This window comes from Gallinula chloropus (genome assembly GCF_964237585.1).
Source record: "Gallinula chloropus genome assembly, chromosome: 2".
In the NCBI taxonomy this organism is placed as follows: Eukaryota; Metazoa; Chordata; class Aves; order Gruiformes; family Rallidae; genus Gallinula; species Gallinula chloropus.
The window spans coordinates 137,228,350-137,252,353 of NC_140086.1; the positions used below are offsets into that span (position 1 = coordinate 137,228,350).

The 24,004-nt window shown below is 44.8% G+C and overlaps 1 protein-coding gene across 1 annotated transcript in view; it reads right to left on the reverse strand.

Moving 5' to 3' along the window:
- Positions 1-9,436, reverse strand: part of DYNC1I1 (dynein cytoplasmic 1 intermediate chain 1) — a gene marked incomplete at its 3' end in the record, with an annotated part of 189,441 nt that extends 180,005 nt beyond the window's left edge. Inside the window, exon 1 of the mRNA XM_084260489.1 lies at positions 9,360-9,436. The remainder of the gene's footprint in view (positions 1-9,359) is intronic.
- Positions 9,437-24,004: the final 14,568 nt, after the last annotated feature.

Genomic DNA, 24,004 nt, shown 5'->3' on the forward strand with positions numbered 1-24,004 from the left:
CCTTGCTTATATCAGGGGTCTTGGAACTAGGTGATCTTTGAGGTCCCTTTCAACCCAAACTGTTCTGTGACCCTATGAATACAAGAACTCTGGGTATTCTTGGTGAGTTTCCTCAATACAAGCTTTGGTTTCTCTAACCTTTTACTCTTTGGCTGCAGTAAAATGCAAGGCTCCATATGTGGCTTTGCATATGGCTGGGGATGAACTTAGCATAATTCTGAATCTTCATGACTCTGTTTTTCTCCACACATTGACTGGTCTTACTAGTCGCAGGATTTTATCTCCTGTATATTTCCCAGCTAGCTTCAGAGATAAACTGCAGGACCTATCAGGTTAGTTTTAAAAGGTTTCTAACATTCAAAGAGAACTAACCACAAGCTATAAATTGATAAGATTTTAGAGATGGATAACGTGAGAGAGATGACAGAATCTAATCCTCAAGCTGCAGGTCACTTAAGTGGGGGGGCAAGGGGAGCGCCCTGTATTTCATGTGTCTGATTTAAGTTTCTTTTTTATGTATTTATTATATAAAGCTCAGATATCATTGATATCACCACTTCTTCAAAACCTATACAAAATATCTGGATCATCCTAACAGTACTGGAGTGCCTCCCAGGAGTATATTTAATGACTTAACTAAGACCTAGCATAGAATTTCACTTCAGGATGTCTGCTAGTCTCTCCTGAAATGGAACAAAGACTCATTTTCTCCATTCTGAAAACATTTCAGACATTAAAACATCTACGTTCACTCCTTACTGGGGGTAAAACTGACCTGTCCGACTTCCCTACTCTCCTCCTGAGATAACCCTAGTGGTATATGGCCAGCCAACTGATACTTAAAGCCATTCACCTCAACATGAATAATGCATGCTCCAGCATCTGCTTCTTAACCCAGTTATGACAACTGCCAGATTGACATCAAAGAACAAGCTATGCTGCCAGCATAGAGGTTTTGCTGGAAGACTTACCCAAATATAATTTCTTTCTTAAAACAAAAATATGCTTTTCTTTGTGGCTGATGTTTGTATGGATGCAATTAGGCTAAAAATATTACACATTGATTTCATCTCTGAAGTCGATACACCTAAAGATTTAGAAAGTAAAGAAGAGCCCTGTCTGTAAGAAATATGCAGAATAGCCCACGAGTTCCTTTTTAAGGAAGCAAAGGGGAAGGAACAACACTACCATTCCCTTTGTAGTTCTCAGGGCTTCTCTGGTTGTAGTAACAAAGCAGGAACGCTCAGAGCTAGCCTTAGCAATCATCCCCATTGATCCACATAAGCAGAAAAAAAATCCCAAGATAAAAAGGCAAGATTATAAATGCAGATGTCTAACAGCAGGCTTTAAAGGGCATATGAAGAACTGCAAAGTATTTGAATATGAGCAAGGACCAAGAACCAAGAAGTCTGTGTCTTCTATTTACCTTCTCCGTAGTTAAAGTGTTCCGCCCAAATGGGAGAAACATGTTTTGGGGGGGGGTTGTTTCTTTGCTTGTGTTGTATTTTGGTTTTGGGGGGTTTCAGAGGTTTTCTGTCTTAAAAGCCTGAAACTCACATCCCTAGGGTGACTGTAGGTTAATGGGTGAGAAAAGCTAGAGAAATGGACATTGCATTCCTAACCATTGAAACTATTTTCTATTAAATTCTTTCCAATGAAAGTTCATTGGACCAGAAAAAGCAGAAGCAAGAGAGCGAACATTAGTCCCTAGCTGAGGCCCCTGGGTTCTAGCCTTTGTTTCAGGGTTAGTTTATACTATATGCAGTGACTGTTTATTTTACAAAACAATGCTGTATTTAGTATCTGGAGCCCACGACTCCTGTTTCTTGACAAGTGCTTGAAGCAAGGTGCTGAAGAGTCCTTTCCCATATTCTCTGTCGCACCCAAAGAATCTTTTAATTCCTTGGACTTTACATGGAACAGCTTCAGTGGGAAAGAGTGGGAGGGTGCCTACTGCAGAAGTCACATAGCTTGCTGATTAGAGCATAGATAAAGGTAAGTATCTCTTTAAGCAAAGGCAAAAATTACCTAAGGATCCTTTACCCTAGGTGAGTCCTGTTAAAACCAGGGTGCACTAAGAGAGGGAGCACATGCAGCTGCAGCTCGGCACAGAGCGCACAGTCAGACGTGTGGGCTCAAGAAATGCAAACGAGATGAAGCAGTGTAGGAGAGACAAGACAGTGTATACCCAGGCTGTTGGGTCTGGGGATGAACAGACAGGGTAAGAAAATGTCCAGGAGCAGAACTCTGAGGTGGAAAACGGAGGCTTTAGAGTCTGAATGTGCTTTGAGGACTAGGTGACGGCCAAGCACAGATTTTTGAGGACTATAATTTTGGTTTATGTTTCTGCTTTATCTTGCCAGACTAGATTTATCTGAACTTCCCAGACACCATAATACCTTCAAGTTTGGGGAACTAAGGTACACATAGCAGACAAACAAGTCCCCAGCCTAAATAATGGGGCAACTGGATCTCTGGAGTGCACTACAGAACTCCTCCAGAAGTATGCTTGAGTACATGGCTCACTACACCAGAACCTTGGTTCTAGAATTTGAGGTCAGGACACCAGCTAGATGCCATCAGTTCTCTTCAAAAGAGGAACCCAATGATATAGATATTTTTTGAAAATAAAACAACTTTTGCTAATGGCTCTCAATATATGTGACCACTTGTGGTCCACAAGGCAATCAGAAATGGTCCATGTCTGGTTTCCAGCCACATTAACCTGTAAAATGTATGGACTTATTGGTTCCAACAGAAAGTCTTAAGAATTGAGATGGGAAAATAGTTTAAAAGGTCTACAAATCATTGCAGTATGACAAGAGAGAACTAAGGAAAACACAGGGGTATTCAGGTAAAACAGTCATCCCTTTAGCAAAAATGAAAAAGCACAGCAGTCTTACTGCTTTAAAGATCTACACCGTATTTTAGGAATACAGAAAGTGGGTAGCCATTGACTTTAGTGAGATCAGAAACTTTCTTGGGAAGAATTTGTAACAAAACTTTACGAAGTTTAATTAGAAGTTCACTGAATCAACACCTAGGAGGCATGATCTTCATTTGACAATTTTTAAATCAATAATAATATTGACTAGTATTAGTATTGCATTATGCTGTGATTTCATTTTAAAAACATCATGTTTGTATATTATATGTGGCTGTCAATTTTTTTTTACTTCCCTGTCCTCTGATTCACCAATAAATAAACAATAAAGCCCAGTAAGCGTTACGTACGAAGAGGAAGGGCTGCTATAAAAGGTGTGGAGAACATTGGTAGTAAGTTCACAATAGCTTTTTTTTTCCATTTTAGCCCCTTGCAGAGAATATAATTTACCATCACCTTTTGTGTTCTGTGCATTAAACAAGTAAGAAAAAACCCTAAAGCTCATATAATTTACAGTTATCAGATACAATCAGCACTGAATTTGCACAGGGTATTTTTAAAATATTTGAAGCGGACCACGAATGCTGAGAAACTAGTCTCTCCTCTGTTTTCTTGCTATTAATCAACTTTCAGTGAAAAAAAATATTGTGGGAAATAATAGGACAGTTTTCCCACGGGCTCTTTCAGTACAAACAGAGAATGGCATCACTGTTGTGGGGGGTTTTTTTGTCCCTAGTACAATACCCTCCTATCCCATCAGCACAATTTTTTCTATTATTATTACTACTATGGAGATAGTGAAAGGCAGGAATAGGACATTCACAGGCTTTGCCAAGTGCAGCAGCTTACGCACATGAATAGCTAACTGCACGCTAGGGGGTACGATTTAGGTCAAATTTCTTGTTTCATTCCAAAAGGTTATAGATTTGTAAGCCATTCATTGTTTAACACACCACATAGCTTACACCCATATACAGATATAACATGAACGATATTTTCACTGTTCTTTTCCAGAAGTAATTTGTGTTCCCAAGCAATGAAGACCGGCAGAAGTTGATAGTCTGTAACAAAGCTCTATAAGCAGCCTGAGCTACAAAAGGACAAAGAAAATAAGAATTCATTTAGGGGCAAATTGAGATCTGAAATCCTTCAGGATTATGACATAAACCACTTTCTGGTTCAGCAACTGCTCAAAACACACTGATGGAAAAAGCCACGATGTCACACGACTTTTAATACTGTCGTTAATGAAAACATAGATTCTTTTCTCTTCATTAAAGGGAAGACAAACATGTATTATGAAGCAAGTCACATGAGTTTAGATAGTCCCCCAACTTTGTTTGCACTGTTGAGAATCATAGAAGAAAAATTTTTAAATGCTTGGTCAGTGGAACAGTCCTTAAACCAGGACAGACAGGTTCAAATACACGGAACCATATTAGACGTCAGTCTGGGTTGGTATGGGGGCTATTTTTGGTGGATTTTTGTGTGTGTGACCCTGTTTTGCTAAATATTTTAATTTCTGAAAATATACAATAGCAATCATCTGAAATGTCTTTGCCCCAATTACCAACTGACCTGATAACCGCTCTGATCCTAACAGTGGTGCCCTAATGTGCAGAACACGAAACAGAAGCATGCCTTGAACAGTGTGGATTTAATATCGCTGCCTATGTGCTTTCAAAGCTATGACCTGTGTTAATGGATACAGAGCAGAAGGGATGAACAGTTTAAAGCAAAAGAGACCCATATTTTCCCTGCAAGTGGTCTAGGACCTACAGTGATTAACTTTCAGTACTAACATAGCATAGTTTAGGGGATTCTATCAAATTCAGCTTGGGAGTGTTAGAATCAAGCATTAAAAAAAGGCTGGAGATATGGAGATAAATAGACAAACAACATATCCTCCATGATAGTTATTTATATTTAATCTACTGGGCAGTTTTGTATTTTTGCCTTATTGTAACTCCCCATTGCCTGAATGCTGGACTGAAGTAAAAGATGTGTCTTTCTGCTGGACTGAAATGAAAAATAAGTAACTGAGGAGCGGGATGTGGAATTACTTGTACCACACTGCAGAAGGAGGGGGCAAAGAATGAGGAACTAAAACCAGTTAGGGAAGGGAAGACCAGTTAGGAGTGAATGTGGCATTAAGACCAGTATGGAGGAAGAAAGAAAAGAAGGGTAAACCTCAGAGAATGATAGAAGGAAAAGAACTGCAAAGAAAAGAAAGTATCACCAGAAACAAAAAGCTGTGTCCTTAAAAGATTCCCTCTCTCATTGTTTTCTGCTGAGTGGCAGTAAATGAGCCCTCTTCCTCTGCCGAATTACTCATTAATTATTCTAGGGCCAAGCAGGGACAGCCAGCCAGCACCTGGGAATACACGGGGAGAACTGCACGGGTCCTGAAGGGAGGTTTGCTCCTCAGGACGACACAGCCTGTCTCTCCAGGTCAGACAAGCTGATCTGCATGCGTGGGAGCAGCGTTAAATATGAAAACTGTTCTTCTACTCTAAGATTAACAGACAAGAATCACAAGAGTCATCTGAGCAGTGATTATTCAACGGATAACACAGGTTAACTGCATACAGGTCAAAGCAGCAGTTATGCACAAGCACATCCAATGTCTGTTAAGTCAACACAGATTCTCATCGGCTTCAACAGCTTTTGGAGAGGTCTCATAGCTTTTGAACAAGGTACATAGCTGACTCCTAGCATCGCTCAGAGCTGGATTCACCGCTCACCACCAGAGCAGCCACAGAAAACCTCCTGTTAGTGTCAGCAGCGATGGGGCTGAGGCCTTTGCCCCAGTCCCTGCAGAAACTCCAGTGTGATGTCACGGTGTGCTGCATGCAAGACACTTCCAGAACTGCCATTCCTGCCCCATGCCTTCTCATGCTGTGGTGCACGCCCAGACACTCACCAGAACCCTTTTGCCTCAAAAGGGAAAGCAAAAGGTGCTGAAGAAGTACAGTAAAAATGGGGGGAGAAGGGGTGTGGTACAGTGTTAAGCTCAGGAGATGGGGCGTCACAGAAGATCAGAGATGTCTTGTCTAAGAGATCTAGTGGCTCCCACATCAGTCTGCTCCACAGTGTCCTGCAGCTCCTGCCATCTGCCTGGAAGTAGCCATTTCCCAGAAAAGCTGGCAAGATTATGCCACCTAAAATGAACAGTACTGGGGGAGCAACCTCATGTATACTATGTGCTGCCTTATACTGAGTGGTTGCAGATGGCCAAGAGAACAACAGCTCCCAATGCCATGTCTGACTGAAAAGCACTAGCATGGCTTGAAATGGTTTATTACCAAGTAGCAAAAGGAACATACTGTGTCTACCCGAGATGTAGTCTGAGCCAGGGTCTCAGACTGCCACTGCAGCTTTTCAGACACTTTCTTTTCCCCTAGATTTTCCAAATTTTCTGGTTTTCAAATAATATCATTCTTGCATTACCATTTCTGCTTGCTTATATAGGTCAGCTGAGTGGAAGACCATACGATCCCTCATCTGGAAAGCAAGCCCCCTTATGGACACAGAAATGTGTATTCACCTGTATAACTTGTGTTGCTCAGATGAGCTAAAATAAACTGCACTGGCAAAAGCACAATTTTGCTCATACAAGATGCATCTGTACCAGAGGCATTTTGCCAGCATATTCCATCAGTATTCCTGCTGGAAAATGTCCCTTATACACAGAGATTATATCTATCGTCATTATGGTTTGCATATTTTTTTATTATGAAGAAAATACTAAAATAACAGGTGAATATTGCCCTGAGGCCACAATAGCCAGCTATGGCTGTAGAAAACCTAAGATTATACCTCTGCATTTCCCCCTGCACCTCAGCCAGGATTTTTGTGTTAGCGCCCTCTAACTTCCCTAAAAATTAAAGCCCATGAGTAGGACAGGAGGATCTTAAGACCCCACTACCACCTCTCCAAGTAGCAGCTCCTTTTGGCATAAGTGACTCGGAAAGATTCCTAGTGACTACTTCTGTTGTCAGTCAAACCAAGCCAAAAGAGCTCCCCAGGGCACTCAGGACATAGCACAAGTTCATAAGCCTGAGTGCTCCTAGAGAGAGAGCGTGAACATATTTTAAACCTCTGCGAGAAGTCAAGTTTGAGAAGCTGAAATATACCATATGACTAACTGAATTGCTAGCAGGAGTTGGTGAAGCTCTGAAAAACAGCAATACCTTTCTGTACCCTTATGCTTTTTCTATTTCACTTCCTTTTCTTTCCCCTCCCAGCCCATTTCACTTCGTTGTCTAGATTTCTGCAACAGTGAGACCTCTGCCACAACCCACTGCATCCAGCTCTACCCAGTGTTCCCTCTCTCTCCTCTTCTTGCACATTGGAAAACTGATGGCAGCAAGGAACAATTATTTCAACCTGTCTTCAAAAAAAAAGGGGGGGGGAAGGGGGCTTATCTGCTAATTGATTTGAAAATAAAACAGGATAAAACATGTAAGTTCTTGCCACATCATCTAGAGTACCCACACTAAAGACCTTAGGCTAAAGCAAGGCCTAACAGGAACCAGGAACCTGAAGCTGGAAAAACACAAACTGGAAGGCAAACAAATGCATTTCAATAGTGAAATCACAGTCACTGAATAGTATCCGAAAGGAGGGCAGCACATTGCCCTTCCTCCAATAGAAAGAGCTGGAAGGTCAGCTTCTTAGTTTAAGATCTGCAGGGTACAAAAGAGTATTTGCCTGACTATTCTTTGAGCAGCCAGATTTCCAAATTCCCAGTATCACTGCACACATAGGGTGTGGTTTATTGCTGCTCCTTTAAAGATTCCTCTCTCAAACTGTGGCTAAGGCAGCACAGCAGTTAATGCGTTTTTAGGGTAGACTAATCTGAAGCAGAGGTGTTTAGAGCTGGGAGAAATCTAACTAATCCAGCTCTAAAGAGTCTCTTGGACCTCCACATACCTGGCCCTCAGAAGTCCTTCACATATCAAGGAAGAGTACAGCAAATCCCAATCTTCAGTCCAGTCTGCACAGAGAAGGTGCAGAAGGGGCAACATGTTTTGTATTTTCATGGATTACAAACGTATGGGTTTGGGAAAACAAAATGAAGCAGAGGATGCTTATCAGAGTGTGAGCTCTCCCAGGGCAAAGACCTGGGTGCAGCCCCAAGATTTGTGCTAAGGAAACCCATTCTTGCTGAGCAGTGCTATGCAGAAATTAGAAAAGGAATTTTATCCACCTTCACTAAGTGTGGAGACGACTGCTAGGGATGTCCTCTCAAATGGAAAGAAAGTAAAAAGAGGAACTTAAAAGAACCAGAAAACATGTAACTTCTTCCCATTATCTCAGCAAGAACACATTGAGGCAATTCAGCAAAGCACCTTGGTAGTAACAGAAATGAAATTCCTCAGGTAGCTCTGATAATACCATCTACATGGAGATACATGGTCCTGGGATTTGGATTTCCATTCTGTAGCAGCTTTTTACAGCACTGTGCTTCATGGTATTTGGAGGTAATTTACTGTCCACATGCAGAAGCAAAGAGCTGACAAAACCTCGTATGTCAGGGTAAATTACCAGGTGCTAGTGCCAAAGCCATGTGCCAACTTCATCCCCCTAATAACAGAGAGTCTGCTGAGAATCCTTATTTTATATGTATTTACAGCTGGAATCTGTACTTTCTGTCAATGCCAATACTGACTGAAAAACACACTTTGTTCCTCTCAGCGACACAGGGGCTTTGTCTGGGACTCTCACGGGGCCTTATGCTCTCTGCTGACCCCGGGGGATCCCCGGGGCAATGTAATGGTAACATCCTTCTGGAGATGTATTTCAATGGAGTGCTAGTGGAAAAGGCTCCTCGTTGATTCCCACCTCCTCTGACCCTTTTAAGGATTACCTTAGGAACGGGGAAAGATCTAATTCTCTGTCTGCTGTCACCGTGGACTTGAGTAAACCCGCTCACGCTGGGCAAAGAATTAAAGATGGGTAACTTCCCCCCACCCCCCACCCCCGGCCCGCTTTAACCTGCTCGGCGCTGAGGCACAAGCCGCGGAGCCTGCGGCAGCTCCTCGCGGCGAAGCGGGACGTGCAGGAGCCGGAGCTGGTGCCGGAGCCGGAGCCAGAGCCGGGAGGAGCCCCGGGGATTGGAGCAGGTGCCGCTGAGGCCGGCGGAGCGCACCGCAGCTCTCCTCGCCCGCTCTTTCCCCGGAGACGAGCCGCCGGGGTGGAAAAGCCCACCGCCCCGGCCAGGGCCGGCCGGTTCCTGCGGGGTAGCCAGAGGATGCCCGCTAGCCCAACCGGGGCCGGGTGCCCGGGAAGCGCCTTCGCCGGCCGCGCCACGGCTCCGTGCCCGGCCGCGGCTGATGCGCATCCCCAGGAGCGCCCCCACGCCCGGCCCCGCCGCGGCCAACGCCGGGCCTCCAAGGCAGCACCCCGCTCGCCCCCTCAGGCAGCAGAGCCACGTCCCGGGCCCGCCGCCCCCCGCGGGTGCCGTACTTACCTCCGCCGGCGCCCGGGCGATGCGGTGGGACTCCCGGCGCCGCGCAGCCCTCACCGAGCCCCCGCTGCTGGGGGTGCGGAGGGACGCCCCGCTGTCCGAACGGCTGCTGCAGCCGAGCCGAGCCGTGCTGTGCCGAGCTGTGCCGTGCCGAGCCGTGCTGTGCCGTGCCGTGCCGCCAGCCGCTGCAGTAGGACCGCCGGCGGCGGCTGAATGTGCTGTCTCACGCTGGACAGGCTCCTCCCGAGAGCTGCTGCTGCCGCCTTCCTCCTCCTCTTCCTCCGCCCGCGCCCCCAGCAGCGACACCCCCCGCCGCCGCCCCGCAGCCCAGCAGCGCCCGGAGGGGACGGGGCGGGCGGGGCCGCGGGCAGGTGGCGACGGGGTCTCCGGGGATCGGGGGGGCAAGCGACGCCCCTCAAGGGACTCTACCTGGCCTGGACCTCCGCGTTTGCCCCCCAGCAACTCCTGCCCGAAGTGGGCTCCCCCCGACTGCTGTCACCCCTGGTGTCGCCCCCGCACTGTCGCAGGCTGCCCCCCCTGCGGCAGCCGAGCCGGCAGCTGCATAGCAGCCTGGCTATCAGAATACAGAATCACAAGCTTGGAAGAGACCTTTGAAGATCGAGTCCAACCATTCCCATCCTATGCTAAACCATATCCCTAAGTACCTCATCTACCCTTTTTTTTAACACATCCAGGGAAGGTGACTCAACCCCCTCCCTGGGCAGCCTGTTCCAGGCCCTGACAACTCTTTCAGTAAAAAATGTTTTTCTAATATCCAATCTAAACCTGCCCTGGCACAGCTTCATGCCATTGCCCCTTGTTCTGTCTCCTGTCACCTGGCTGAAGAGATCATCGCCCACCTCTCTACAACCTCCCTTCAGGTAGTTGTAGGTGGTGATAAGGTCTCCCCTCAGCCTCCTCTTCTCCAGACTAGACAGCCCCAGGTCCCTCAGCTGCTCCTCATAGGATTTGCCCTCCAGCCCCTTGCTCAAGGACCTCAATGTCCGTTTTATAGTGGGGAGCCCAGAACTGCACACAGTACTCAAGGGGTGGCTTCACCAGTGCTGAGTACAGGGGCACAGTTACTTTCCTAGACCTATTGGCCACACTGGTTTTGATACAAGCCAAGATGCCATTGGCCTTCTTGGCTGCCCAGGCACACTGCTGGCTGATATTCAGCCTACAGTCAACCAACATCCCCCGGTCCTTCTCTTCCTGACGACTCTCCAGCCAACTTCCCCAAGCCTGTAGCTCTGCATGGGGTTGTTATGTCCCATGTGCAGCACTCTACACTAGGCCATGTTAAACTTCATCCCGTTGGTCTCAGCCCATCGGTCCAGTCTGTTCAGATCCCTCTGAAGAGCCTCCCTACCCTCAGGCAGATCAGCACTTCCTCCTGGTTTAGTGTCATCTGCAAACTTACTGAGGGAAAGTCCCACCACGACTTCACCAGCAGTCCCACAACAGTCTGTGCATCACACACCACCACCTTCAGAGCATCTTTCCTACCATCCCCATGGCAGAAGCCATCAGACCCACAATGGCTTAGCCATTACTCTCAAAGCTGCCTAGATATCACCCCATGTCAGCCTCACTATCACCCCTAATGCAGCCCCACCATCACCCCCATTGCAACCTGGCCATCAGCCCTGTAGCAGCCTGGGCAAGTGCCGTGAGGGCAGCAGGCTCCTGCTGAGGCCCTATTCCTTTGGGGAAGAATGGGGAGAGCTTCAAAGTAGGGGAATGACACCCAGCTTTCATGCCCAAAGGTTTTATTTCCTCACACCACTGCTGTGGGGACAGGTATTGGAGAGGAAAGTCAGACTCTTTCTAGCAGCATACTTGCCCCTCTCCCCACACCAAGATCCACCTCTGGTGTAGATAAGCCACCTTCCCTCTCCCTCTTAGTGCACTCAGATACAATGCCCCACACAGGAAGAAAACGTGCTCTTTGGTACCATGATTTGTTCTTTGAAACCATGATGTCCTGGACATATGACTCACTGTTCTCCAACCCTCTGGTCTGAGACAGCAGGAAAAGTACTCTTCTGAAACCTGCACCTGGAGCCATGTTTGGTTTGTTTTGGTGGGAAGTGCTAACTCCAGCCTCTGCCATTCTAGATCCAGGACCTGTCCTAGGAAGAGTGGAGTATACCCAGACCATCAAGGATTCCCATCACTTCCAGTTTCTGCCAGACTAATCTGGACTGCATCTGGCTCTGAGGAAGAACAATGCCATCCACTGCGAGTCAGGACACAGTGATGGAATAGTGGTTACACAATTTAATTGGAGTTGAATCAGAAAAGATTCATAACTTCTCTCCTGCAAGAGTCCTTAAAAAGTAGCACCTTCTTGTGCAGACTGGGGCATGTGGAAAGCAGCTTGGGGTTTTGAATGTATGATTTGGAAAGTATCAAGTTTCGGGCAATCAGTTTGCAACTCTTTATTAAAATAAAGCCTTCACAAAATCAGACTCAAAATTGGAAGTGCTGTTTGCTTTTGCAAGTGTTGGCCTTAGTCACAACTTTAGCATGAATCCCATGGGGCTTGTTTAGATTTCTTTGGGTTGTGTGTGTCACTTGCAAATTCTTTGCAAGCTCAGTGGATCCATTTAAATTGTTTCTGACTGGTTTCTGAGAGGCCTTTGGGGTCATTTAGCGTTCCCAAATCAACAAACCAGACTGGTTCTATGTGATGCCTGGTGAGGTTCCACTATTGATTACATGCTACAGTGTAACAACACTACCATGGTATCATACACATGCAATGTGGTACCATACACCATACTATGCCATTGCATTGGGATCGGGCCTTTTTTGAATATGGAGGAGCGCAGTGTCTCTGTCCTCTAGCCTGTTGACTATGCAGGTCAAACCCTCCCGATTTTGTATCACTTTCTCAACTATTTATCATGAAGTAGCCATAAATTAAAGCTAACTTTATTTAGGCTGTAATGTACTAATTTTTACGAAACAGGGATAACTTCTTCATATTCCAGGCAGACATGGTTATATCCATTTTAACAAAAGAATTATTATGATCAATAATGTCTTTTTAACAGTATTTAATTAAAAACATCCAGTCCTTTCAGTATACCCTAGGATGTGTACTAATTTTACATTTTCCCATTAAACACAAATCTATAGTATTATCCAACTTGTTATATTCTCCCAGTAGGCATCATCTGATTATGTGTCTCTCTTAATTACCAGGTGGCTGGCTGTGTAGTAGGGCAGAGTTAGGATTATTTTCAGAACTTTAAAGTTCTCTCTCTGTGAATTCACAAGATGGTTGTTGTAGCCTCTGATTGCTTTATTAGATCAACAGAGGGCAAATAGGTCAGGAGTTACACATATCTGACAAGCTGCCAGAAGACGTCAGTTGTACAAGTACACACAGCATCCATGCTGTCATCTATACAGAAATGAAGAATGGGAAAGTTCGGGGCTCATTGCAGCCCATGGATTATGTGGAAAAAAGGCTATTGGTAAAGTTACAAAAAAGTCACTGTTTGCCCGTTGCCCCATTTCTATCCTACAGACACACATGTAAAATGTAGAGGTACCTGTGGACCTTGATAAATGCAATATAAGGTTGATTACTACATGTGAAAAGTTCAAGGGAAAACAATTTGACATAATTTCCTTTTGAAGTTACATTATATAGAGTTGTTTACATGTAACTTATTAATGAAGATTGGCATAACTTGCTCTGACAAACCAATAGCAGTTTATAATTCAACATGAGACAAATAATTAGCAGTGCATTGCATTTCCCTGGCTTAGGCACCAGCAACTTCTACATCACAATGGGCAGTAACCAATGAGCAAACCCTCTTGGAAGTTTGAGCCACTGGAAGATTAAAAACTAATTTCAAAGCAGATATTTCTAAGGCTTAATGAAATGGCAGCACTTTTCAGACACTTTGCATGATAGACTTCACCTGGGCTCTGCAAATAACAGAGGATGTTACAAAATGCCCTCCAGCTTTTCAAAGGTAATGATTTAAACAAAGGATCAAAAGGCAGAATGAAAAATGAAAGCAAGCTTTAGAAAAAGTGTGGGCTATCACTTCCAAAGCCAGGTTTATTGTTATGGCAGTGAAGACAGCATAGGGCATAATGTGACATGGCTTTAGAAATATTTTCTTCACAAATGAATTAGTTTGTTTGTCATGGAAGAAGTACACAGGTGGTTACTTGGTTATCAAAACATTAAGCAGAAAGTACTGGAGAGATTTTCTTAGTCTTTGCTAAGAAAAAGGCAGATCACTGAGTTGAAGTTTCTGCAATATCCAAATAACTACAATAGCTGCAAGAATATAACTTAAGAGTTTAAGTATGTCTGGTACACAGTCACTAATAATTCCTCTGACAATTGGTTTGCTATTAGTAGATAGCCAGTTCCAAGGTTTTTTCACAAACACCTATACAAAGCTAAAAAAGCATGTATCTTAGAAAGGACACACTTTCTCAGAAAGAAACAGCAAAAATAAGAGTTGCAGTATACAAAGAGAAGGTAAGGGGAGATTTGTGGCAGGTGGGTGAGCTCCATGTTGTCTCGGATCTGGGTTACTCTTCTGTTGCAACTGTGTGCTCTTAGAAACAATTATTTTAGTGACAGGCTCTTTTCTAAGCCTCTTTTCTTGCTTTGTCCCTCACTTTCCTACAGCACTGGCACCGAAGGGATTAGTTAGAAGGACAGGAAATAATAGCTTCGACGAAGTTCTGTGGGACCGCGGGTAGGTAACTGAGGGACTTAGAAGATACAAGGTACTGGCTTCAGGATTTGCAAATCTGCCTGATAGCAGTGGCCCAGACAATGCCTGGAGTGTCGAGGGAAGCAATAGCAAGGCTGCAGCAGTGTATTTTATTTTTGCCACTGTTTAGGCAACATAAAGGAAGCTAAGGGGTGCCAAGAACACACTGGTACTCGCAAGCGAGGAAAACTTGTCCGTGTTCAAACAGAGCAGCATTTGACACAACCATTTGGATCTATTGTTTTGTTTGTGGGTTTGGTTTGTTTTTTCCAAGCAAGCCTCAGCTTCACCCCTGCTGTTCATACAACTAGTACTCTGCAGCCCTGATTTGTCTCCTCTGATAGGTTCACTTCACCTTGAATGTTTTCCAAGGTTTTTTGCTTGTGGAGATAGAAAGTTGAAGGGAGGATAATGTCTGCTACCCTAAAAAGCAATCCTAGTCTAGGCTCAGAGAAAGAGGAATAGCAGCATGCTCTCCTTTCCATCCTGCTTTCAAAAAGTAAATGGGCTATGTTTACAGTGTGAACTATACGTTGTGAGTGACGCACCCTCTGTATTTGCTATTTGTATGAGACTAGAAATTCTTCAGTCAATCTATCCATACAGTAGTTAGTAGATTAATGTGTCAGCTGTGATTGATAAAGCTTGGAGAGCTGTAGTATAAATGTTAAATGGTAATAATAAGCATCAACTAAAATAGCAATTAGCTGGGAGGTAGAGCTACAAGTTGATCAAACCTTAGCAAAACAACACTAAGCAGATGACTCTGGATCCAACCTGGTTCTTAAGGTATCCTCATCTTTCCGTAAAAGACGACCATCATTCTCCAAGAGACTCTTTCCCATGTTGCCCTAAAATGCAACAGTCCCGTACATCTGTAACAGGAATCACAAACGATGACTTCAAATTTGAGACTCTGCCTGTTAAAACTCATCATTACACCAGCTTCTGGTTTTGAACTTGTAACTGAGGCATGGAAACAGCATGCCAGAAAGAAAGCCTCTGGAAATACTGTTAACTGCCTTTGTAAATAGCAGGTGCTTGCCACAAAATGCAACTGGTTCCTTTTATTTGAAAAGGTTCAGTGTAGTGGGAAGGGCTTGGAAACATAGCAGGAAGGAACTGGAAGGTTCTGTGAGACACTTTCCAAGCTTCCTGGCAATGGTCTTGCAGACTCAGGGGCCTGCAGACAACTTCAGGCTTGAAGGTTTTTATTGTGCTTTGCTACTGCGCTCGTGTTATGAATTACTGAGGAAGCTGCAGAAAGAGAGCTCCACGGCTTGTGCGGTGGGGCCTGGAAGAGAAACGGGCTCAGGGCAGGACTGGGTGAGTAACTTAGGGAACATAGACTGAAATAGTCTCAAAAGCCAGACTAAATCAGTGTCTCCATTCAGCTCTGTTTTGAGATCCTGGTGATTCAAGAACTTCACTGAAGTAAAAAAAAAAAAAAAAAAAAAAAAGGCTGAATTTGTGCAGAATTACTGGAAATGCTCAGAGGTCTTTGCCATTATTTGGTCCTTTTTACAAAATGCTGTCTCATTTGCCCACACCACCTTTGGCTGAAATCCAATCCTTCATGTTTGATTTGAAACCACAACAATCTACATTTTTACAAACGTTGATAAATGCTACATTTCTTTATTGGATCCCTAAGACCTCCCAGATATTAACTTGAAGCTTAGCTTTACCAGTCAAAGTTAAAATCAGCAGTACATGCAAAGTGATCCACGAATTTAATAAATCATGAAGATGTATTAAAATTTATGAAACCAGCTAAGTGCTATTTTTGACAACAAATTGTACCTTATGGCAGATTATTCGTATGACTGAAAGTAGAAATGCATTATGGAGAGAAGATCCTAAAAGAAAACATTCCTCTAAAATGTCTCTCTGAAAAGTTCCCTTATTTTCCATACAAGACAGCCATCTTTGTCAGTCTGTGCCTTAACCATGGAAGGCTGCACTAATTGATGTAAATTAATAGCAAATTGTGGCCTTATTGTCCTATCTAGAGAAACACCAAAAATAGGTGCTATAATAGATGATCTGGATCTCTTTAGAAGTGGCTATCAATGTGTCAGCACACAATGAAAGTTTCCAAGCAGTGTCCTAGCTCTGAGTTTAAGCTGCCATCTTAGAAAATTACTCACTTGGGATTTCAGACATCCAGCCCTGTCCCTGGCTTCCATTCTTTAACCATCCTCTTCTCATACACACCCACTGCTTGCTCACAAACAGGCCTGCAGTTTTTGCTCTCTCTGCCTCCTTTTTCCTGACTCTAAATCTCCAGATGAGGATAAGCAGCTATGCTTGCCTGAAGGTCTGGATAACACTCACAGGGGGAAGATGAAAGTAGCAACGGAGAAATATAACAGTTTAATCTTCTTAAAAGGGGATAGCTGATAAAACAGTTCTGAGGTGGGGTTTGTTCCACTGCTTTGAATTGCTGCTTGGTTAAGGGAATTTAATTTTGCACATGATTATTTCTGCATTGCTTCTGATCCCAAATAGCTGTCAGTGCCTCGAGTTGTTGAGGGTTATGTTTTTTCTCATAAAAATCTAAAAATAAATAGCAGAAGAGTTAGGGGAATTTACTCCTGACTGTGAAAAGCTTTCAGCCAGAGCACCTATCTTAGTAAGGAAGCCTAAGGGAAAGGTATGGCAGCACAGGCTGTTCAACCAAGACAGTGCAAAATAGAATTCAGCAGAGGAGCAGGCTTCATACCCAGGCTTTGGAAAATCCAGTCACCAAGGCACATCAGGTGAGAGTCAGGAGGCTGCTTCCATGTGGCTATAATGAATAGGACTGCTGAGTATGACTTGAACGGGGCTATCCATCCTCACTTCATGCCTGAACAGAGTGCTGCGTGTCTGTGGCGCACAGAAAGCAAGGTGGTTTGGGATCCCTCAACTCTCAGGACACTGAGATTATGAGTTGGGACTGAAAGTAGGCAGGCATCATCTAGTGCCATTTTAGACATTGGGGTGCATGACAATGATTCATCTTGACTACTTCCCCACAATTTTTTAACACACCCATCTCCTGCATTCAGATGTCTAAGCTTGGTAGGCAGCTCAATTCCAACATTTTTGCTTTGGGGGATGCCTATGTCAGTGTCACATATATACAACTGACACATCTCCTCTAATACTTGCCCTGTGATGTAAGCATTTCATGCCTAGCACCAAGGTCTGCATGGCTGCTCTCTCCAGGCACAACAGAACTATGTCTGCACCAAAAAAGCATCTCTAGAATGAGGTGCCAGAGGCAAGAATAAATCTTTTCCACTGGTAATAAAAACTCCTGTCCTGTTCTGCTTAGCCTAGAGGTTAGTGGAGACCACAGAAGAGATGGATGCAGAAGGCTTGTTTAGGAAATTGTACATTAGGTGAGTATAAAGACAGTGTCAATTAGAGTAAATAGGGATTAGGGAGAGTTAAGGCCTGGGATGAACTTTAGGTCTGGAGGGGTTCAGAACAAGCAGCTCTTGTTCTTGATCGCAAGATACATGTGAGGGTCCAAGAGCAATAGTGATAAGGAGTGAGGAGGATCTGAAAGGGATCACTGTACCTCCCTTGTTCTCCTAGGAGGAACTCTTGGGGAGGGAGGATCTGACAGGAGCTGCAGAGGCTTGAGGTGGTGATAGCTCCAGGGGTAGTTCTTTGAATATAAATGACAGCAGTCATTCACTGAGCAGCGAAGGGAGAAATGGGGATAGTTAAAGATGTTGCTGCGGTGATGTCAAGTTTAGGCATCCCTCTAGCACAGCCCAGATGTGCTGGTGAAATATGGTGTGTCAGCAGAGAAATCTGTCAGTGATGTCTTGACTCTGCTCTACTATTTGCCCAAGGTGCTGCTGTGCACCTCGTGACCCCACTCAATCCCAGCAATCCCCAAGACAAAATGTTTCTTCTCCAGTCCTGTTTAATATCTTTCCAGTCCTGTTTAATATCTTCATTGACGATCTTGATGAGGGTATAGCATCCACCCTCAGCAAGTACGCTGATGATACAAAGCTGGGAGGATTGGCTGACACGCAGGAACACTGCGCTGCCATCCAGCGAGACCTTGACAGGCTGGAGAGCTGGGCTGGGAGAAACCAGATGAGGTTCAACAAGAGCAAGTGTAAAGTCTTGCACCTGGGGAGGAACAACCGACTGTATCAGTACAGGCTGGGGGATGACCTGCTGGAAAGGAGCTCTGTGGAGAAGGACCTGGGGGTCCTGGTTGATGACAGGTTGGCTATGAGCCAGCAGTGCGCACTGGTGGCGAAGAGAGCCAATGGGGTCCTGGGATGCATCAGGAAGAGTATGTCCAGCAGGTCGAAGGAAGTGATCCTCCCCCTCTACTCTGCGTTGGTCAGGCCCCACCTGGAGTACTGTGTCCAGTTCTGGGCTCCATGGTATAAAAAAGACAGGGATCTCCTGGAGAGAGTCCAGAGAAGGGCCACGAAGATGATTAAGGGCCTGGAACATCTCCCATATGAGGAAAGGCTGAGTAAGCTGGGTCTGTTCAGCCTGGAGAAAAGAAGGCTTAGGGGAGACCTAATTAGTGTTTATAAATATCTTAGACTTGGGACGCAGGGGGATTTGGCCAGCCCCTTTTCAGTGGTCTGTGGGGACAGGACTAGGGGCAATGGCTGTAAGCTGGAGCATAGGAAGTTCCGCACCAACATGCGGAAGAACTTTTTCACAGTGAGGGTGACGGAGCAGTGGAATAGGCTGCCCAGGGAGGTGGTTGAGTCTCCTTCTCTGGAGATATTCAAGTCTCGTCTGGATGCCTATCTGTGTAATATGAGATAGGGAGCCTGCTTTGGCAGGGGGGTTGGACCCGATGATCTCTTGAGGTCCCTTCCAACCCCTAAGATTCTGTATTCTGTATTCTGTATTCTTGCCACCCATGTAAGCAGCAGAAGGCAGTGGTGTGCTGAGATGTGGGAACACACATGAAGCTGGAGATCCACTGTCCCTAACAGTGCTACTGCCCTCCATCCCTACAGCAACACCAGAATTTCTGGGACCTCGTGTTACAGAGGGTCTCATCTTTTGGAGACTAGCATGGGCTTTTTGCAAGGGGAGAGCTATGTGTGACAGGTACATGGGGGAGAAGGTGAGGGGCCACTCAGCAGCAGCCTTGGGAAGCCAGTCGGGGATGCTGGAGCACTGCACTGCTCCACCTGCAGCCTTCCATGCCTCTAGGCTATCCCCGAATGAAGAGGGGAGCAGGACACTGCATGGCTGAACACAGGCCTCAGCTCTGGGAGATGCCTGTAGCCTAAATGTGGATGACACCTTTTAGTCAGATGAGCTACACATCGACTATACCCATCCATTGTAAAATGTCATAAAGCTGCACGTTGTGAGATTCACTTGCAGCCACTTCAGTTCTCACAGCTTGCTGCTGTGTAGTCGCAGCAAACGTCACGGCAGAGGTTTTACTGCAGCCTTGGGCCTGCATATTTCATAGGGCAGCCATGACGTGCCCCCAGTTCACAGCAACTCTTCCCATCTCCATGTCAGAGGCTAGTGTTGCCTCTTCTTCCTCAGGTCCACTGCTGCACAGTGTTGTCTGTAACACCTTCCTTTTACATAATTGCCTGCCAGCTGCCTGCAGTCCATATGTGCTGCTGGATCTCACAACTTCCCAGCAGCACAGCTGGCAGGTCTGGCACGTACTCTTAATGCCTCTCCAAAAGCATCCAGAAGTAGTAACTCGTTAGCAGGAATTACAGTTTGAAAATTAACTGTCAGGCTTTGCAGTAAAGTGTAAAGCCCTACTCACCAGGAGCAGCTTTTCTTCATGTCCTATTAATACAACTACAGCAAGGGAAAATGACGACAGCATGGAATTATGTTGAAAGCATTGGAAGTGGTTTAGGAGTAAAAAGTTTACAAAGATGCTGTAATTGTCCCCCAACCTATTACACATCCAAGAAGTCCTGTCCCAGAGCTACAGAGGTAAAAAACATAGATCACATAAAGACTTAGAAGAGCACTGTTGACTTTACACTGTAACTGTGTAATTATAATGTGTTTGTAACCATTAATTAAAACAGATGGATTGATAAAGGCATATTGCTTTTCCCCTCACCCCCCAACCACACCCTACCCCCCCACAGCCCCGTGCAGTATTGCTATATAGGAGATACAGAGTAAAGAGAAAAGTAAACACCCACAAAAATGTCAGACTGTGCAAGAGGAACCCTTACTTATGTCTCATACCCCACACTAGGAAGATGAATCTATCCCCACCTCAGCATGGGCTTCTCACCATGACTATAATGAAAATAAAAATAGTTTAGCGTATGTGTCTAGACAATATTCAACTCTCTCCGGTAAGTGGAAATATCTTTTGGGGGTGTGACCACTCTGCTTTAAACTGGCTCATTCTATATTTGTACTTTTTTATGAATAGCTTAAGACAGACATCTAATGTTCTACTTTTTAGTAAAGCCTTTCATATAATAACTTCCCTGTTTACCTGAAGAATGTCTCTATATATGAACAGGAAACTTCGTTTCAATTAAGTGTGATGCACGCTGAGATAGTCCTGTACTTTTATAGTATGTATTTTGATTTTATGGGTTTTCTTCCTATTTGGAAGGTATTCTGTTCTTCTCCCAAAATCTCTGGCATACACATAGGCTGGAAAACAGACTGCAAAACGTTTCAGTGAGCTCCATGGGACATGTAAATGTGCAACATTGCAGTGACAAGCCCAGGGTTTATGTCTGTGTATAGGAGACAGTGATGATTACACTGAAGTCAGTGCCAAAATCCCTCTTGCTCCGAGTGCATGTAACATGCATTGTGAATAACTTTACACCAAACAGATATATAGCATCACCATCTAGGTGTCATGTTGAAGGAGAAGCTTTAGCATTATGTTCTACTGCCATGCTTCAGCATTTATCTCGGACCACCACCCTTCTTCAAGCTAAGTTACGTACCAAGTGACCCTTGAACTGTGAGATTAGTCTTGGCATGGCCACTCACACAGCAAGAGGGAGACCTGCATTTGGAAACCTCATAAAAGGACCATTACGCTCATGCCATTGATATGAGTCCTGTGTTCTGCTAGCCAGAGCTGCAGCCTCTATCATGTTTTGTGATCTCTCCCCAGTGTAAGTCTTCCACTACAAGTGCTTCTGCTACCTCTGCCTGCATAGCACATTTTCATAATCATCATCTTCTTGAGAGAAGTCAAGATCAATCAAGTTGGCCAGTGGGAATTGCTTGGTTGTCCAGTCTCCAGACAAAGTGTCTGGGATCACAGAATCACAGAACGTTAGAAGACAGAACAGGATCACAGAATAACAGAACAGGGTCACCTAGACTAAATCACATAGGAATACATCCAGATGGGATTTGAATGTCTCCAGAGAAGAAGACTCCACAACCTCTCTGGGCAGTCTGTCCCAGTGCTCCATCACCCTCCAATCTTCCAGAAGAGCAAGCGGCTCCACAACACCAGCTTCTGAAAAGCCAGCATCTCATCCAGTTGATGATCCTGCTCTCCATCATTCAAACCATGAATTCTGTGTATGTGTATTTACATTATTAATACTTCTCTAGCCCATGAACCCACATCTTTTAATTCTTACTCCTTACGGGGGTTTTTTTTGGTCCTTTAATTCCTATAGGCAAAATCATTTCACTACACATTGTGTCATTAACTATCACACTTTTCAGGAAGATATGATGGGTAGATAAGAGGGTATGGCTATATTCCAGAGCATATACATGATATAACAGAGTGATTGGAACAGCCAACATTAATTTTTTTTCTTCATTTAAATTCTTGTTTAAACACCAAGTATTATGGCGAATTTAAGAGATAAGGAAAACAGCCCTAACCGACTTATTACACAACCAGCACTTTTGTATCCTTGTTCTCCTCTGTCTTACGAATCTGTTTAAAAATCGGTGTTTTGATGTGTCTGATGTAAAATACAGTTATTCAGCATTCCTGATCTGTTTATTCCCTCTTCTCATTACATAAAATAGCTTTCACTGAGAATCCAGACAGTGATTGATGCTTTATCTTCCATTAGTACAAAGGGGTTTAATACATAGAATTTTTTTTTAAAGCCTCAGAAAAAGTATGAAAATGGTAATAAAGCTAATATAATGAATAGACTTAATTACTGCTGTCCAGTGCCTTACGGCCACGAGGTGGCAGGGCAGCAATTCACGCCGTCAGGACAACAGGTCAGCAGGCTCAATCCCTACTCACGGCCTCCCGCAGCTTAGTGATACTGTTGTCTCCCCTCTTACACTTCTCGGTTAAGGCTTTAAAACTGTAGTGGCATTGAGCCGATCTTTGATCAGGTCGCTTGTTTGGAAACCCCGCATGCCGGCGCAGTTAGTTCTGCCGCTTGTGTAACCACAGTGAGGGGGTTACAAAGAGAAATTAGAGGCAAAGAATAAAGTATAAAGGCAAGAGGAGATAGTAGATATTGTCTACATGGATTTCAGTAAGGCCTTCAAAACTGTCTCTCATAAAATCCTCATAGATAACCCGGTGAGGTATGGCTTGAACAGGCAGTGAGGTATACCAAACACTGGCTGAACATCTGAGCCCAGAGAGCATGAAGAGATCTGAGGTCAGAGACCAGGAACTAGCAGCGTGCCTTCAGGTGTCAATGCTGGGACTAATCCTGTTCAACACCTGCATAATGATCTGGGTGATGGGGCAGAGTATAACCTACAGGAAGTTTGCAGACAACACAAATCTGGGTTGTGATAACATGCAAGGGGACCTTGACAGAAATGGGTGGACAGGAAGCTTATGAAGTTCAGTAAGGGAAAGAGCAAAGTCCCGAACCTGGGGAGGAACAGGTTCATATGCCAGTATATGTTGGGGAGCACACAGCTGGAAAGGAGCTTTGCAGAAAAGGATCTGGGGTCCTGGTAGATGCAAAGTTGAACATGAGCCAGTGATGTGCCCTTGCAGCAAGGAAAGCTAATGGTATCCTGGGCTTTGTTAGGAGGAGTGTTGACAGCAGGTCAAGTGAGGTGATCCTTCCCCTTTACTCAGCACTGGCTCCCCAGTAGAAGAGAGACACAGACATACTGGAGAGACTCCATAAAGGACTTCATGCCACAGCCTCTGGACCTGGCCATTCAGACAGTTTTCAACCCACCTCACTGCTTATCCAACTCATGTATCAACAGTTTGTCTATAAGCATCTTACAGGAGACAGTTCCAAAGGCCTTACTGAAGTTCAGGTAAACAACATCCACTGCTGTCCTCTCACCTACCAGGCCAGTCATTTCATTGTGGAAGTTTATCAACTTGTTCATGTACGATTTCCCCTTATTGTTAAGTAGTGCTGGTGATTTTCTTGTTGTTCATGTGCCTGGAAGTAGTTTCCAGGCTCCATCAACTTCCCAGTGATCAAGTTGCTGACTGGCCCATAATTCCCCATGTCCTCCTTCTTGGAAGACAGGAGTGATATTTGCTCTCCTGTAGATTACAGGCACTTCTCCCAGTCTCCATGATCAATCCAAGACCATTGGGAGTGGCCTTGCAATGACATCTAGCAGCTGCCTCAGCACTCATGGATGCATCCCACCAGGGCCCAGGGACTTACCTACATCCAGTTTAAGTATTTTCTTACCTGATCATCTTCCACCAAGACTATATCTTCCTTACTCCAACCTTTCCTCCTGGTCTCTGGGACCTGGGATTCCTGAAGACTGGTTTTACTAGTAAAGAGAGAAGCAAAGAACGCATCCAGTACCACAGACTTTTGTCCATATCCTGTGTAACTGGGTCCCCCATCTCACTGAGTAGGACCCACAGAACTATCCCAGATTCCTTTTGTCAAGACACCTGAAGGTCATCTCTTTATGTGTGGGGACTGAACTTGGGACTAGATCCTT